Below are 16870 nucleotides of genomic sequence, written 5' to 3'. Positions count from 1 at the left end.
AATGGCCACAGGGGATTCCTGCCCTAACTGCCATCTCAGCTGCTGTCAGACTGAAACGGAATGTTAAAAGGACGTTACCGGAGCTTCCCTGGATTTTTTACTGAGCTGCTGCTCTCTGAAACCTCCCGAAACAAAGCCTTACTGCTCACACTGCTGCCAACACATTGTCCAACAGCACAGCTCTCTCCCCCCACTCCTTATATGCTTTAGTTAGAGAGGGAGGGAAGGAGGGGACATAAATTTGAGAGCATGGGGGAGGGGAGACAGACAGCAGGGGGAGGGGGCAAAGGAGATCACAGAGAGGGGACATTGTGGGGAAGAGAGAGCAAGCTGGGAGGGGGAAGAGTGTGTGAGTGGGGGAGAGGAGGGCAGGGGAAGTTGAGAAAGAGAGCGCAAAGAGGGGTAGAAAGGACAGCGTGGGGAGGGGGAAGGGAGAGTGTGGCGAGGGGGGAAAGGAGAGTGTGGGGAGGGGGAAAGGAGAGTGTGGGGAGGGGGAAAGGAGAGCGTGGGGAGAGGGGAAAGTACAGTGTGGATTGGGGGAGAAAGGAGAGTGTGGGAGGAGAGGAGAGTGTGTGGGGGGAATGGAGAGAGTGGGGATGGTGAAAGCAGAAGGTAGGGAGAGGGGAAGGACAGTGTGCGAAGGGGAAATGTAGCAGCCCCCTTGATGCTAAAACATTGGTGGTCATGGACAGCTATATCCCCAACAACTTCCCCATCAAACAAAGGAGAGCCCAGACAGAAAGGCAGTGGGTCTTGCTACACAAAGAAACCAACAGGAACAAGCCACCCAAACAAAGAACAACAACAAAGAAAAAAGACAATTTACAGCCCAGGAACAGGCCCTTCGGCCCTCCAAGCCTGAGCTGATCCAAATCCACTGTCTAAACCGACTCCTAAGCATCTGTATCCCTCTGCTCCCCACCTCCTCATGTATCTGTCCAGACACATCTTAAATGAATCTATCGTGCCTGTCTCTACTACCTCTGCTGGCAACGCATTCCAGGCACCTATTTCCCTGTGTGTAAAATACTTTCCATGTGTATCCCCCTCAAACATTTCACCTCTCACCTTGAACACATGACCTCTCGTCATTGAGTCCCTCACCCTAAGAAAAAAGTTTATCTATATCCACCATGTCTGTAACCTTCATGATTTTGTAAACCTCAATCAGGTCCCCCCGCAATCTCCTTTTTTCGAATAAAAATAAACCAAACCTACTCATCCTCTCTTCATAACTAGCACCTTCCATACCAGGCAACATCCTCGTAAAGCCTCTCTGCACCCTCTCCAAAGCGTCCACATCCTTTTGGTAATGTGGGGACCAGAAATGTACATAGTATTCTAAATGCAGCCGAAACAAAGTCTTGTACAACTTTAAAATGACCTGCTAGCTCTTATACTCAATACCCCGTCCAATGAAGGCAAGCATACCATATGCCTTCTTGACCACTCTATCCACCTGTGAAGCCACTTTCTTGGTTCAATGGACCTGAACTCCCAGATCTCTCTGCTCACCATCTTTTCCCAAGGCACTTTTGTTTACAGTCTAGTTTGCTCTCGAATTAGACTTCCCAAAATGCATCACCTCATATTTGCCTGGATTGAACACCATCTGACTCTTCTCTGCCCAACTCTCCAGTCTATCTATATTTTCCTGTATTCTTTGACAGTCCCCTATGCTTTCTGCTACTCCACCAATCATCGTTTCATCTGCAAACTTATTGAACAGACCAACAATGCCCTCTTCCAGATCATTTATGTACATCACCATCAACAGTGTCCCAGCACTGATCCCTGTGGTACAGAACAGTCACATTTCTCGATTTCGAGAATCTCCCTTCAACTACTAGTCTCTATCTCCTGTTGCTCAACCAGTTCTTTGTCCACCTAGTGAGAACACCCTGCACATCATGTGACTTCACTTTCTCCATTAGTTTACCACGGGGAACCTTATCAAATGCCTTATTATATATGACATCGACAGCCTTTCCTTCATCTACCAACTTGGTCACTTCTTCAAAGATCTCTATTAAGTTGGTAAGTAACGATCTCCCCCACACAAAACCATGTTGCTTATCACTGATAAGCCCATTATTTTTCAAATATAAATAGATTCTATCCCTCAGTACCTTCTCCAGTAACTTCCCCACCTCTGACGTCAGGCTCACTGGTCTGTAGTTATCTGGAATATCCCTACAACACTTCATGCACAGGGGGACAACATGAGTTCTCTCCAGTCCTCCGGCACTTCTCCTGTGTTCAGGATGCGACAAAGCTATCTGTTAGGTCCCCAGCTATTTTCTCTCTCGCCTCCCTCAGCAACCTGGGATAGATCCCATCCGGTCCTTTGGGATTTGTCCACCTTAATATCCTTGAGCCTTCCCAACACTTTTTCCCTCCTTATGTCAACGTGATCCAGAGTAAATAAACTTCGACCTTTAATCTCAAAATTCATCATGTCCCTCTCCTCATTGAATACTGATGCAAAGTAATCATGGAGAATCTCACCCATTTTCTCAGGTTCGACACACAACCTTCCTTCCTTATGCTTTAGTGGACCAACTCTTTCTCTCGATACCCTCTTGCTTCTTATACATAAAGAAAAGGCCTTGGGAATCTCCTTAATTCTGCTCGCTAAAGTTATTTCATGAGCCCTTTTAGCCCACTTGATTCCTCATTTAAGATTGGTCCCATCCTCCTGATATTCCTCCAAGGCCCATTCTGTTCTTCGCTGCCTGGACCTTATGGATGCTTTCCTTTTCCTCTTGGCTAGTCGCACGATTTCTCCTGTCATCCACAGTTCACGAATCTTGCCTTTTCTATCCTTTGTTTTCAAAGGGGCATGCCTATCCGACACTATCTTCAACCTATCTTTGAAAGCCTCCCACACAGCAAATGTGGACTTCCCTTCAAATAGCTGCTCCCAATCCTCATTTCCCAGCTCCTGTCAAATTTTGATATAATTAGCATTTGCCCAGTTTCGTACTTTTCCCTCAGGACCACCTCATCTATGTCTATGATTGACAGTGTTTCAGACAATTAACGGATTCTCCGGATTGGTCCGAACTATAGAACGTTATGAAAAACCATCGACCAAGGCACAAAAACAGGGTTCACCTGCAGACGGTTTTCTTAAATCTTCTGGAGGCGTTCTGAGGAGACCAGCACGGCAAGGGTCAGAGACCAGCTGACCAACCAGAGACCAGCTGATCACCCAGAGAGAGAGTGAGGGAGAGATAAATCAGCCCCACAGGCCCAGAGACTGAGAGAGACACACACACATACAGAGGGGGAGAGAGTCAGAGAGACAGAGAAGGAGAGAGAGACAGGTAGATAGAGAGACAGTGAGAGGGACAGAGTGAGAGAGAGTGAGAGAGAGGGTCAGACAGACAGAGATAGAGCGAGAGAGATAGAGAGACAGAAAGATAGAGAGAGAGACACAGAGAGTGAGAGGCAGAGAGTGAGAGGCTGCGAATATCTCCAAGCGACTCAGGACTTAAACAGCCAGTAGGATTACAGATAGCATGCCTGTAATTAAAGGGTATTGTAACATGTTTCCTGATAAAGACGGGACTGTGTATATTGGGATTGGCTCATGTTTGTACTGATTTGATCGTTTCAGTATTGGTGACACCTGGGCACATTCATTCAGATCATTCCCGTTGGAGTTGTCGAAATTGTTTTAAGGAGAAATTGGACAAGATCTTCATCTCCAGAATTTTCTCATGAACTTCCACTGAGCTGTCTCCCAAGCAATTATATCCCAAAATTGTTTGCAAAACTCCAGCTGAGGTTGGTGTCCTGCCTTCTACACTTGCAGCAACACTCCCAGACCTTTATACTCTATTCTGTTTATAATAAATGACAAAACTCCATTTACCTTCCTTGTTGGAGGTAGAAGATGCAATGATCAGAGGGAGGTCAGTGAAGTGTCTGGATGGACAGTAACAGTCAGGGGGAGGTCAGTGACTTCCCCATTGTTGGAGGTCCATCTTATTCACTGAGACCCCTTCCCTCAGGAAAGGTAGTATGCTGTCCTTACTTGGACCGTCATATGACTCCAGATCATGGAAAATTGGGAATGGGGAATAAATGCTGACCTCACAGTAATGTACACATTCAGTGTGTGAGAAGAATCAGTGAGTGAAATGTTTTTGTTTAAAGTTGGCAGCTCCTACCCGAGAGGACAGAAGGACAGCTCGGAGACATATTTTCACACTTGGAATGAATTGTCTCGATGCAGCATCAGTTGAAATAATTGTCAAAAATTACACAACACCAGGTTCTAGTCCAATAGGTTGAACGTGTCCACCCCAGTCCCACACCAGCACCTTCACATCATGAAATAGGGTGTGATCTCAGGAGTGGACAGTGTTATGGCTGGTAGATTCCAGATTCTGCCTTTGTTATTTCATTATCACGTAACCCCCCCCCTCTGTAATCAGGATTACACTTGTTATTGTAATGGGTTTGTTCATTTCCAGAAATGTGTCAAACAGCAACAAAGCCGAGCAATGCTGTCACCTCGATCTCCCCAAGGAGCTCCCACACAGTATAAGGCAGCGTCTCTGGGAATGCATCAGCTCAGAGTCTCAACAAGGAGCTTGTCAGCTGCCTGAAGGGACAGCTCACCTCACACAGAAAAATGCATCGACCAATTGATCACGTGCAGAAAGTTTTCTACACCATCCTTGCTTTTACTGGCATCCCAGGTATGGCGCTATGACAATTGAACTTGTTTTAATTTGCTGCTGATCTGGAGAAGGGAAGAGTTTGGATTATTGACAGTCCAATTGCTAGTCCTATAACTGATTTGGGATTGAGGATTCTCATGGGGTTCTGTACCTGACCATGCAACCAAAGAAAATCATGGACTTCCTTCTGCTCTCCTAGAAGGAGTTATGAGCTCAATATCTGTCTGAACTCTAGAATCTCGAGATTGACTGGGCTGGAGGACAATCTCGAGTGAATGTTAAAGTCTGATACTCAAACTCACTCACTCCCAACCACTCCCAGTCACACAGTGCATGGGAATTTTTTTGGTAAAACCTTGTTGTTGCTCTCTGGAATGGGTAAGGGGTATTTCTGATCAATAATTTGTTGTTTCTTTTCCCATTTGTCTCCCACAGTAAATTTGTTAGCAGTTACAGTCCTTTTCAGGCAAAACTGTGGTGTTTCCCCTTGCACTACTCGTTACCTGGTGTTTATGGCAGCTGATGATCTGATGGTCATTATTACTGAGGCTATAATGAGGAGATTCTGTTCCTATTATTTCCCACCGTCTTTCCTGGACATCACTCCTGTGTGCAGTGTTATTGGGGCACTGTCTCGTGCTGCCAGGGACTGCTCTGTCTGGTTCACCGTCACTTTCTCCTTTGACCGATTTGTGACCATTTGTTGTCAGAAGCTGAGAACACTATATTGCACTGAGAAAGCTGCGACTGTGGTTCTGGCAACAACCTGCACCCTGTTCTGTCTGAAAGACATCCCCTTCAATTTTGAATATGAGCCTGTGAGGATAATCAACAATGTGCCATTCTACTGCAAAATAAAGTTAAGCTACTTTACTGAGACTTGGTGGGTGGTATTAGATTGGCTCGATACAGTTTTAACCCCTTTACTGCCATTCGCTTTAATTCTGTTGCTCAATGCTCTGACAGTCAGACACATTTAGTGACCAGTCGAGTCCGGAAGAGGCTGAAGGGTGAGAGCAAAGGAGAGAATCACAGAGACCCAGAGATGGAGAGCAGAAGGAAGGCTGTGATTTTGCTCTTCACCATCTCTGGGAGCTTCATAGTCCTCTGGTTAACTGTTGTTGTGTATTTCTCATATTATATCATTCAAGGAATCAATCCTGATGATTACTCGCCTTTTCTATATCACTTCAGTGCAGTTGGTTACATGCTGCAGAACCTAAGCTGTTGCACAAACACATTTATTTATGCAGCAACATTGTCTCAGTTCAGAGCGAAGATCAGTAACGCAGTAAAATACCTGGTTACACGGATTCCTTGTGTTGTGAATAAATAAAACTCCTCAGTGAAGCCCACAGGAGGGTCTGACTGTTTCCAAACTATGAAATGATTTTGTTTTATTCACTCGTGGGATGTGGGTATCACTGACTGAGTCTGTAGTTATTCCCCATGCCGAATTGCCCCTGAGAAGGTACTGCTGAGCTGCCTTTAACACTGATGGAATAACAATATATTTCTAACTCAGGATGGTGAGTGACTCAGAGGGGAATTTGAAGGGGGTGATGTTCCCATCTATCTGCTGCCCTTGTGCTTCGAGATGGAAGCCCTTGTGGGTTTGGAAGGTGCTGTGTGAGGATCTTTGGTGAATTTCTGCAGTGCACCATGTAGTTGGTAAACACTGCTACTACTGAGTGTCAGTGATGGAGGGAGGGGATGTCTGGGGATGTGATGCCAACCAAGCGGCTGCTTCATCCTGGATGTTGTTTTTTTCTGGTGGCAGAAACCTGAACAAAGCAGCTGCTTAGTTGGCACCACATCCACAAACACCCACTCCCTCCACCACTGTTTCTCAGCAGCAGCAGTGTGGACCACCTACAAGATGCACTGCAGTTCACCAAAAGTCCTCAGACAGCATCTTCCTAACCCACAATCTCTACCATCCAGAAGGACAAGCCCAGCAGATACATGAGAACGGATATCCCTGCACATTCACCTCAAAGCCACTCACCATCCTGACTTGGAAATATATCACCGTCCCTTCACTGGGTCAGAATCCTGGAGCTCCCTCCCTAACAGCATTGTGGGTCTACCTACACCACACGGACTGCAGTGGTTCAACAAGGCAGCTCACCCCCACACATTATGGAGGAGCAACTGGGAACAGGCAGCGTTCCCAGCCAGGTCTGGACCAGCAATGCTCACGTCCCGCGAGTGAATAAGACAAAGTGCATGCAGGTAAATGCAGAAACAACAGTGAATCTGATCAGCACACCACCGTCTTCACTGGGGATATTAGGGATGGGCCAGAAATGCTACTTTAGTCAGAGATCCCCCACATCTCATGTACAAAGTAATAATGTTTGATATTGACAGTAGAATTTAGGATTAGGAACATCATCAAAAACCTGAAATTGAGCATCAGGTCAATAAGAGTGTCAAAGAATAGATAATGAGAATAGATTGGCAGCTGATGTAAAACTTTGGTCATTATGCAAATCAGATAATGGTAATAAGACAAGGACTAATTCTGTCCCAAAATTGCAAATGTAGATCATACACTCCGAGCTGAGGTAATAAATGAGAAATTAAGATTTGTTTTATGGGTGATGAATAAGATGGGAGAAAGTGAGGACTGCAGATGCTGGTGATCAGAACTGAAAAGGTCTTGCTGGCAAAACGCAGCATGTCAGGCAGCATCCAAGGAGCAGGAGAATCAGGGTTTCGAGCATGAGCCCTTCTTCAGGAATGAGGAAAGTGAATAAGATGGGACAGCCCAGGGAGAGCTGTGGGAGCAGAGTCCCTGTGTATATTGAAGAATGAGAGAGTTGGATCCTTGTCGGAGCTAATTACTGCAGATGCTGGAATCTGTACTGAAAACAAAAAATGCTGGAAATCACAGCTGTCAGGCAGCATCCATGGAGAGACGGCAGGCTAAATACTTTAAGTTTATCTCCATCAGAGATAGATTCTTGATCAGTTGGGGAATCGAAGATTAAAATGAAAAGGCAGGAATGTAGTCGTGAGGAATGTTGGATCAGCCACGTTCCCATGAATGGTGGAACAGTCTGGAGGGGCCAAATAAATAGTAGGTCCGAGGGAGTACTGAGGATCAAAGGGACCTTGGATCGCTGAAGCTGAGAGCACAGGTAGTCAGGATGGTTAAGAAGGCGTATGGGATGCTAGTCTTCATTAACCAGTGATTAGAATATCGAATATAGAACACAGAATCTGAAGAGACCCCAGAATGTTGCTATCTTATAAATGTGGCCTTCCTGAGGAAATGGAGACCATCACACATTCAGGCGGATGGGAAATGGGCAGCAGTTTATCAAGTTGTATTCCCGGTGGGATGTGGAAAGGAAATGTTGTGGATATAAATTAGCAGCAGGAAGTTATTTGGGAGTAAGGAGAACTCATGTCAAAATCCAAGAACATTTTTATTGGCCTGAACTGTATAAAGATGTAGTCGAATTTTGGAGGACATTTCACATGTGTCAGGAAATTGGAAACTTTCAGGCAGTGATAAAGTCAGCAACTTTAATATCAATTCCTGCATTTGGGAAACATTTTAAAAGGATGTTAATTGATTGGGTCGTGTTGTACTAAAATTAATAAAATTCAAATTTAGAAGTAAGTAAATCAAATTTATAAATCAAAACCTATTGGGAGGGGCAGCGTGATTGTGCCCCTAACCGTGAAACTTGACCAGGCCGTCCCTCCTTGAACATCAGGTACAGCAGTTTTTATAGTCTGGATGGCACGTACAACAAAAGACCGCGAAAGATGGATTCTTGTGTTCTGTACATGCACACATGGAGATCGCCATTGTGTTCTGTAAGTATTTCTTGTTTAGTTCGTTCCTGTTTTCAGTTCCCCCCTTTGTGGTCTGAGACATGCAGGAGCATGATGAACAGACCACCACCATCCAGTAATAATCAGTGGGGTAGGATTATAATCATGAAACTGTTTCCCTTCCTGCTGGATATTATCAGCCTCCAGGCGGATGTGATCCGCTTGGTCAGTTATATTGTCTGAGGTATTCGGAATGTATCTGCCGCACTCGGCCCCAATAACAGCACAGGGGCCACTTGTGCCACTTGCAAATAGGAGAAAGTGAGGACTGCAGATGCTGGAGATGAGAGCTGAAAATATGTTGCTGGAAAAGCGCAGCAGGTCAGGCAGCATCCAAGGAGCAGGAGAATCGACGTTTCGGGCATGAGCCATTCTTCAGGAAAATGTTTTCAGCAAGATTTTCAGCTCCACTCGCACGACAACACAACAGTACGGGGGGCAATGACCTCAGCCGACACCTCGGAGATGGCCATGCTTACCGCTGCAAAGCCATCGGCAGTCTTATTAGCCAGCCTTTCCAAGGTGGAGGCCATATTGATCAGTTCCCTAGCAGCCTTAGCACTCCCATAGGCGGGGAAGGCGAACATACAGAATCGCTCGGTCTGAGTGATGGACCGTTTGGATTGAGGTGGATGCAGTTTGGGATGAACGCGGAGGGAACTGTGATGGTGAACAAAAGGTAGCACATAGGCAAGGGAGCAAGATCCAGACCAATATGGAGGGAACCAAGGGTAGGCCTTGACAGCACGGTCAGAGTAATTCTCATTGTAAGGCCTCAGGTAATCAGTCAGAATTGAAGTCCAAATGGTTTTGTACGTTTTCCCTGTCGTCATGTTGACAACCTCAAGGCTCAGAATATTCCAGAAAGAAACGATCGGCGGGCGGACGGGTAAAGAGCAGGGAACCGGAATATTTGCTGGTTCCGGCATTCCCTGATGTGGAATTAAAACAAATCTCCCCCGTGGGCGTTCCTTCACCCGCGGTGTTTGTGGGTGTCAGAGCCAGAGGGGTGTATGTTAAAGGATGTAGTGAGGCCGGAACCAACCTTGATAGTTTTGCATGTTATAACCCGTGGTCTCCCAGGTGACCTCATCATTGGCAGCAGAAATGGTCTGGTCAGGGCCTCACATGAATGACCGGGAGATTCTCTGTCAGACCGAACCCCCGGCCATTCCCCAAATGGATAAATGTGAGGAACTGTTCTGGTCCAATCACCATTCCACCATTTTGGATTTATTAAACGGAATGGGACTCAGGGGAATCCCCAATAGAGTGTGCAGGGATTCGAGTACACACCCAGCATTTCGAGATGTTATTTTGCTGTGTGTGCTGATAGAACATGGTGAGGTATATGGAACCCCGCGCCTACTCCGGGGGAGCAGGACTGAGGGTGGCACAATTCATTTGGTGCTGCCCCCCAGTGGCTACCAGGCAAAGGGTGAAGGCAACAATTAACAGGAACATCCTGGAGCTTCCCGAATGGAGTTATATAATGGTCCAAAGGCTGTACCGCCCACACACAACAGCCCACGCTCTCGGGTCCCGTTCACAACAACCGCGCACACACGGACATCGTCAGCAGGTCTCGAGAGGAGTCAGTCTGAAAAGAAAGCAGAGGGTGAGGATGATCAACCAGTGTCTGGATATTTCTTCAGTTGTGACCAGTGTTTCCAGACTCCCCCTTCCCTCACATGTCAATACAGGTGGGTGTGTCACCGCTAATGATAACCTCAGAGGGACCATTCTACTGAGGGGCGAAGCCTGGTTTAACGGCAGAGTCTAAACCATAACCTTCCTACCCACCGATGGGACCTCCACACAATTCTCTAATTGCCTCTGTTCATCCTCCCTCACCTTCCTGTTTGTCCCGAACTGTTTGCCACATCTCCTTCAGCTGGGTGCTCAGTTCGAGCACATAGCGATGTATTCTATCGCAGCGAGGGCCAGCACCGGAACCGTCCCATGATGATGGAATCGGGCAGTTACATTGCCCGACCTGTCATTGAGTCATAAGGGGTCAAAACATTCGACCGGCTTGTGGTGGACTGGAGTTTGTCAGAGTCCTGCATGGCTTTAGCAAGGGAGGGTTTAAGAGTTCTGTTCATTCGCTCCACCATGCCTGAACTTGTGGATGGTAGGGTGTATGAAATTTCAGTTTAATGCCCATCAGCTGACATGTGGTTTTTCCAACACTTCCAGTGAAATGGCTCCCCGGTTGAAGCCTATCTGGGACGGCACACCCCTCCCCCCACCTGGGCATCCCCTCCTCAGCTACAACCCTTGCCACAGCGTTAGCTGATCAGTTCTGGTAGGGTAGGCCCCGACCCACCTGGTAAATTGGTCAATAATCACAAGATCATCCGTCTTCCCATGGGATTGGGGAAGAGGTCCCATAAAATCCATCTGTAACTGCCCCCAGAGTCCCTTTGGGCGTGGCTGAGGCCCCATTCTAATTTTAATGGGCCAGCCTGGGTTGTACTGGGCACACGTCACACAGCGGTGACAGAATCGAGTGAAATCTCTGCCCATGCCCTTCCACCACCATTGCTTCCCGATGTTGGTTATCATAGCATCACGCCCCCACCTGGGAAATGCCAATGTGTAATTACATCCTGAGAAGGATCCTTTTATCCCCACTTTCAGCTCACCCCAGCCTCTCTGACTCTCACTGTGTCTGTGTCTGACCCCATTGTGTTCAAAGTGATACAATGCCACCCCCTGTTGGCCTCCCTCTGCCACTGCACAAGGGCAGGTTTTTTTCTATCGGGACAATTAGCTCCTGTCCCTGTCCATTCCATTGTCTGTAAACTGCAGGCCCTGTTCCCTGTCCAAATTAATTCCAGCAATAACAACCCCCCCCGGCCCTGACTTTACCCCCTCATATTTTATGCCCCATCTTGCAGTGCCCACTATTTTACGTCTCTCACTTTTGCCCTCCACAATCCCACCGCCAACAATTTTGCCCCCTGCCAATTGTGACCAGAACTGGGGGAGTCAAAATGGGGGGTGGGGGGAATATATTTTCTCTCATATTGTCCCACACCATTTTTTTTGTTCCTCCCCAGTTTTTGAAACTGCCCCAATTGAGCAACTTCCTCCCCCACCGACCCCACCCCCGGTTTTCTGCCCTGGCATTTTTGCCCATCCCCAGAGTTATTACCCCCACCCAACTCTTGCACTTTCCCCCAAACATTTTGCCCCCCACCACCTTGTCCTGGTCTAATTGCCCTTTCTCCATACTGCCCCCACTGCCATTCCAACCTGCATCCCCCCACTGGATATAAAAGCCCCCTCTGTGTCTCCATCGTGTACAATAACCGTCTTCCCTCCCCTCCCCCCTTCACTGTGCCCTCGCCCCTGGGCTGGAGGGGGTGGGGCACGGGGAGGATGCACACTGACTGACTGGCCTAGAAACTGTGTGCTTTTTCATGCACAGCAAGATCCCATGCTCCCCCTCCACCCTCATCAGTGAGAAAGGGGCTTTCTCTCCCCCACCCTCACCCCCTGTTGGGACGGCAATGGGAGACACAGGGAACAGCAAGATCCCACTGTGATAACAGCATGTGCAGCACCAAGTGCTACCGAGTTCAAATCTACCCTGGGACAGGAACAGTAGGACAGAGGGAGGGAGCGACAGATAGGGAGGGGGAGAGAAAGCGAGTGAGATGAGGGACAGAGACTGAGGGAGGGACACAGAGCGAGCCAAGGACAGAGAAAGATCCAGGGAGAGACAGAAGGACAGAGATGGAGAAAGAGAGAGACGCACAGTGTGAAACCAGGGAAAGAGAGAGACAAACACCCAGGCAGAGAGAACAAAGGGCAGAGAAAGATCCCAGGGAATGAAACTCCCAGGGAGAGAAACAGGGGACAGACAGGAGAGCGTGTAAAACCCAGGAGAGTATTGGACAGAGAGAACAAAACACTTAGGGAGGGGTAGACAGGACAGAGAGAGAGACACAGAGAGAGAGAGAGAGAGAAATGCCTAACACAGGGAGGGAGGAAGAGAGAGAAAGTAAAAGTCCAGTGAGAGAAATCCAAAGGTGAGAGAGAGAGAAAAAGAGAGAGAGAGCCAGAGAGAGGAAGAGAATGAGGGAAGAGCAGCCACAGGAGAGAGATACAACAGACAGCTAGTGAAGGAGAGGGGGAGTTGATGGTATGAGGCAGATAGAATGATCCTCAGGCAGGAACAACAAGATCCCGCAGGGTTTACACTGAGAGGGGTGTGGGGAGAGGTTAGCAGGGAGGTTGGAGATTGAACTATTCAACATTTCCAGGAAAGAGGGAGGATCCAGAGAGTTGTAGGAAGGGAATCTACAGGGGAATGTGAACAGGGACGAGATGGGAAGGATGGGGATTGAAGGAAAGATGTGGGACAGAGATAGAGAGAGTGAGCTGGGGACACAAAGGGAGAGGTGAGAGCTGGATAGCGAGAGGGAGGCAGTGACATCTGTGGGATCAGACTGTGCAGCAGCGCCCTCTCCATCTTTCTGCCCCTTTGACAACCCCCCAGCCCAGAACTTGCTCCTTGTGATAAATATCCTACAGAGACGGCCTGAACCCCACAATTCTAATGCCTCTCTGTGTGTGTGTGTAAATGAACAAGGAGACAGGCCAGTTTCTGATTGTTCTCTCTCTCTCTGAATGTTTCTGGCTCTTGTCTGACGATTCCAGGCGGCAGAAATGATTTGATTCTCTCAGTCCGCTCACCGTCCTGAGGTTCAGCTCCCGGATCCAATCTCCTCCTCTGGGAACTGACAGAGACAAATAAAAATTGAATTTGAAATAAAATCCAACAGTGGTACTAAAAGCACAGCAAGATCCCAGTGCTCTTTGGCCTTCCACAATCTCTCACTTTACGTGATACTGGTTCAGTTTAATTATTGCATCAGTAATGCATTGCATCACATCACAGCAACATTGAAACACAAAGAAATCACAATAGACCAGTTAACCAGAGGCTAGAAATACACACAGCAAGATCCCACTGCAGCAGTGTAGACATCAGACAGATCGTGTGTGTCACTGGCGTTGGTTAAGGGTTCAATTCTGTCTCCAGGACAACAGAGGGACCAACCCAACTGTTCAAACAAATTCCAAACACTTGCCCCTCTGTTCCCCCCTCTCTGTAACCACCTCACTCTCTCTCCATCTCTGATACCTCTATCTGTTACTCCCCCACCCCGTGTTCCTTCTCTCTCTCCTGTTCTCCTAGTTTACTCTCCATCTCTGAGATATCTCTGTTCCCTCTCCCTCTCTCTCTGTTGCCTCTCTCTCCATCTCTGAGATCTCTCTTTGTGTTTTTCTCTCTAATTTAATCCTGTACACTGTAATCTTTATTCCCCTCCACTTTAAATAACGACGGCTCATTTATCATCCGACTCTCTCTATGACTCACATTCCTCTGACATTGTGACAAGACTTTACAGAGGGTCAGATATTTTGGGTATTATTTCCATTTCCCTCTCGGAGTCCTGCCTCACAGATCCTGCAGGTTAACCTGTTTTGTGTCACAATCCCAAGACCCTGGTTACTTTAAACCCCAGGGCTTCAAACCCATTTTAAAATGACAGGGCCACAATCTGACAGGACCCAATTAACCAGAGGGCCCTACAAACCAGCCTCCACACTCCCCCCACCCTGCAGTGAAAATAAACCTCGGGGTTATAAACAGACCAGTCTCACCTGGCCCCACAGGCTGCAGCCTGGCAACCAGGCCTTAGGCCTCTGACCCGTGCTCCCCTCTTGAGGTTGCTCCTATCCAAGGCTTCCCCTGGTCCCAGGTATTTTGGATCTTCACTTTCCAGCTTTCCAACAAAGATTCTTTGGGATAAAAGGGAGAGAAAAGATAATTGGGGATGTCGGGGGCGGTGAGCGAGAGCACTTTGAATGCAGAATTACACAGCAAGATCCAGTATTTAAAAGTGGCCCCTGCACCCCCCCATAACTCATCCCCAGTACATTGCAGACTGTCACAACAACATCAAAATACAAACAAATCAGAAGACAGCAATTAACCAAACAAACACATGCACCAAACAGGGAGAGCTGCTTGTTCTCAACAGCGACAGAGAAAACAGCTCAGTTTAAGAATAAATCTAAATAATTCTTGTCCACATTTATTCTCACTGAAAGGTTTGTGGAACTCTTCCCCTGCAATCACTGACACATTGTAACGTCTGTCAGTCTGCTCCCTGGGGAACTCTCTGTGCCATTGATATGGGTGATGTAATTTCTGCAGTTTAACTAAGGGTTAATAAGTAAGGGCGAACTGTGAGACTGAAAGTAGTTAGGCTGGAAACAGGGAGAAACTGTTATGGTCAACAACATGGCGGTTTGTAACCTTGAATGAAACTGACGAACAGCTGTTAATAAAAACTAGGTGCTATGAAGCTAGGTAACTTGGCAATAATACAATAGAAGCTCTTAAAATATTAAAACCTACAGATAACCAAGGCCTGGGATAGAGAAAAATAATTGTAATGTTTAAGAAACAGGTGGCCATGATAACAATAGTAGCTCTCAGAATAATTAAGAAAACATACAGATAATCAAAGAGTTGGCAGAGAGAAGTGTGAAAGGTTTTGACCATGGAATTGGTTAAAAACAATATAAATCAAAGAATTGGCAGAGAAAAGCGTGAAATGTTTTAACCAATGGAATTGTCATTAATGTTTTTACATGTAAAAATAATGTATAAATATCAGTGCTGTAAAATCTTCCGTCGCGATTTTCCGAAGCTATATTTTTTTGAAGCGCCCAAACTTGCAAGTTTGAAATAAACACCCGTTGCTCATTTGTGTGTCTCGCAGCATTTCGATTTGCCACGGAAAAGCGTAGCGGAGGGGATGAGGGCTGGTGCTGACAGCTTGGAGTTCGCCTCCTAGGACGGGACCCCTTGTGACAGTCTCCCTTGAAGTCAAGGGTTAAAGGACAGTCCGCGGTCGCAGAGTGTGGAGGCAGAACTCGGTTGATCTGAACCATAGCCCTAGTGTAGAGTAGTTAGCCGAGTGTCAGGGGACTATTCTCCGGAGATTTAGAATACTAGACAGAATTCACTTATAACAAATTTGGGGTCGTCCAGGATATTAAAAAGAACTCCCATGGGAGGCTCTGAATGATTCCAGGACACTGTGACACACACAGATATTTGAGCAAACGATGTGAATAGGAAGCGCTTATAATAAAGTAAAAGGTTGAAGTTTTGATAAGGTAACGGTTGAGTTGTTATCTTGAGTCGGACAACTCCGTGCACGGATCAAGGTAAGAACCTTCTCTGGTATATGGGGTTTTCGCGGAATTGAGAAGTGTAAACACTGCCTTGTCGACTCTGTGGTTGTGACAGGTAACCGGGAAATTAAGGGTTAACTTGGTAACGGGATAAAAGGGTTGACTAAGTAACCGGAGTATAGCAAACAGGTTAGCCTGAAGACCAACCATGGGTGGCCAATGTTCCGGGTCGAAAAAGGAACGGGGAAGACGAAACCCGAAAATTCCTCTGATAGATTCTACAGAGATTGTGGAGAGCGGAAGAGATTAGTTACAAACTGATAGTGTTTGAACCCCGTTTCTGGATGGTCCCTATTGTCTTTACATAGAAGCCGTATAAGGGGGACAACTGAAGTTTATTTTTACCAGCAGCTTGCAGTAAGACCGGCAGAGAGAGAGAGAGAGTGTCGAGAACAGCAAGCAAAACATTAAACCCTTTTTTGATTTTGGCTTGAATGCACATTTGTTTGTTGGTGATTGAATGAGGAAGTTTTATTCACTGGAGCTTGAGTTCCAGGATTGTTTTAAATGTGATTCTTATGTAAACTTAACATGATTTTTTTTCAATATGTGAAGTACAGTTGAAGTTTTAGTTCAACATAGGCTGTCGAAAAAAAAAAGACGATTAACTTCCATGGTTATTATCTGAGACCTTGGATTCGGCCATTAGAATTTTTTTTAACTTGAATTGACAAATTATTGTAAGACAGCTCTGATTATATTACGACATAAAGTATTGTAATTGAGAAATGATTGGTCAGGAGTACATAAGAAAACTAATTTTGGATCAAATTAGGGTACTAAATCTGGGTGATTAACAGTGGATTTTCAAAATTGGGAACTGTATGCAATTTTACATTTTAAAAATTAAATACTGAATAAATGGACGTAAATATATAAATATGTTTACAATTTAGGAACAGGCTTTAAAGTTAGTCAAGCATGAATTTAATAAATTGGTGTTTGAGGATATGAGAAGCTAAGAACATTGCAATATTTCTTAAAAAAAAGGAAGAACGTAACGACTAAAGTGCCGATAGGGGACAAGGAGATTGTGT

Source organism: Hemiscyllium ocellatum, chromosome 44, assembly GCF_020745735.1.
Source record: "Hemiscyllium ocellatum isolate sHemOce1 chromosome 44, sHemOce1.pat.X.cur, whole genome shotgun sequence".
Lineage (NCBI taxonomy): Eukaryota > Metazoa > Chordata > Chondrichthyes > Orectolobiformes > Hemiscylliidae > Hemiscyllium > Hemiscyllium ocellatum.
The sequence above is the reverse complement of the archived record's forward strand: the minus strand, read 5'-3'. Positions refer to the sequence as shown.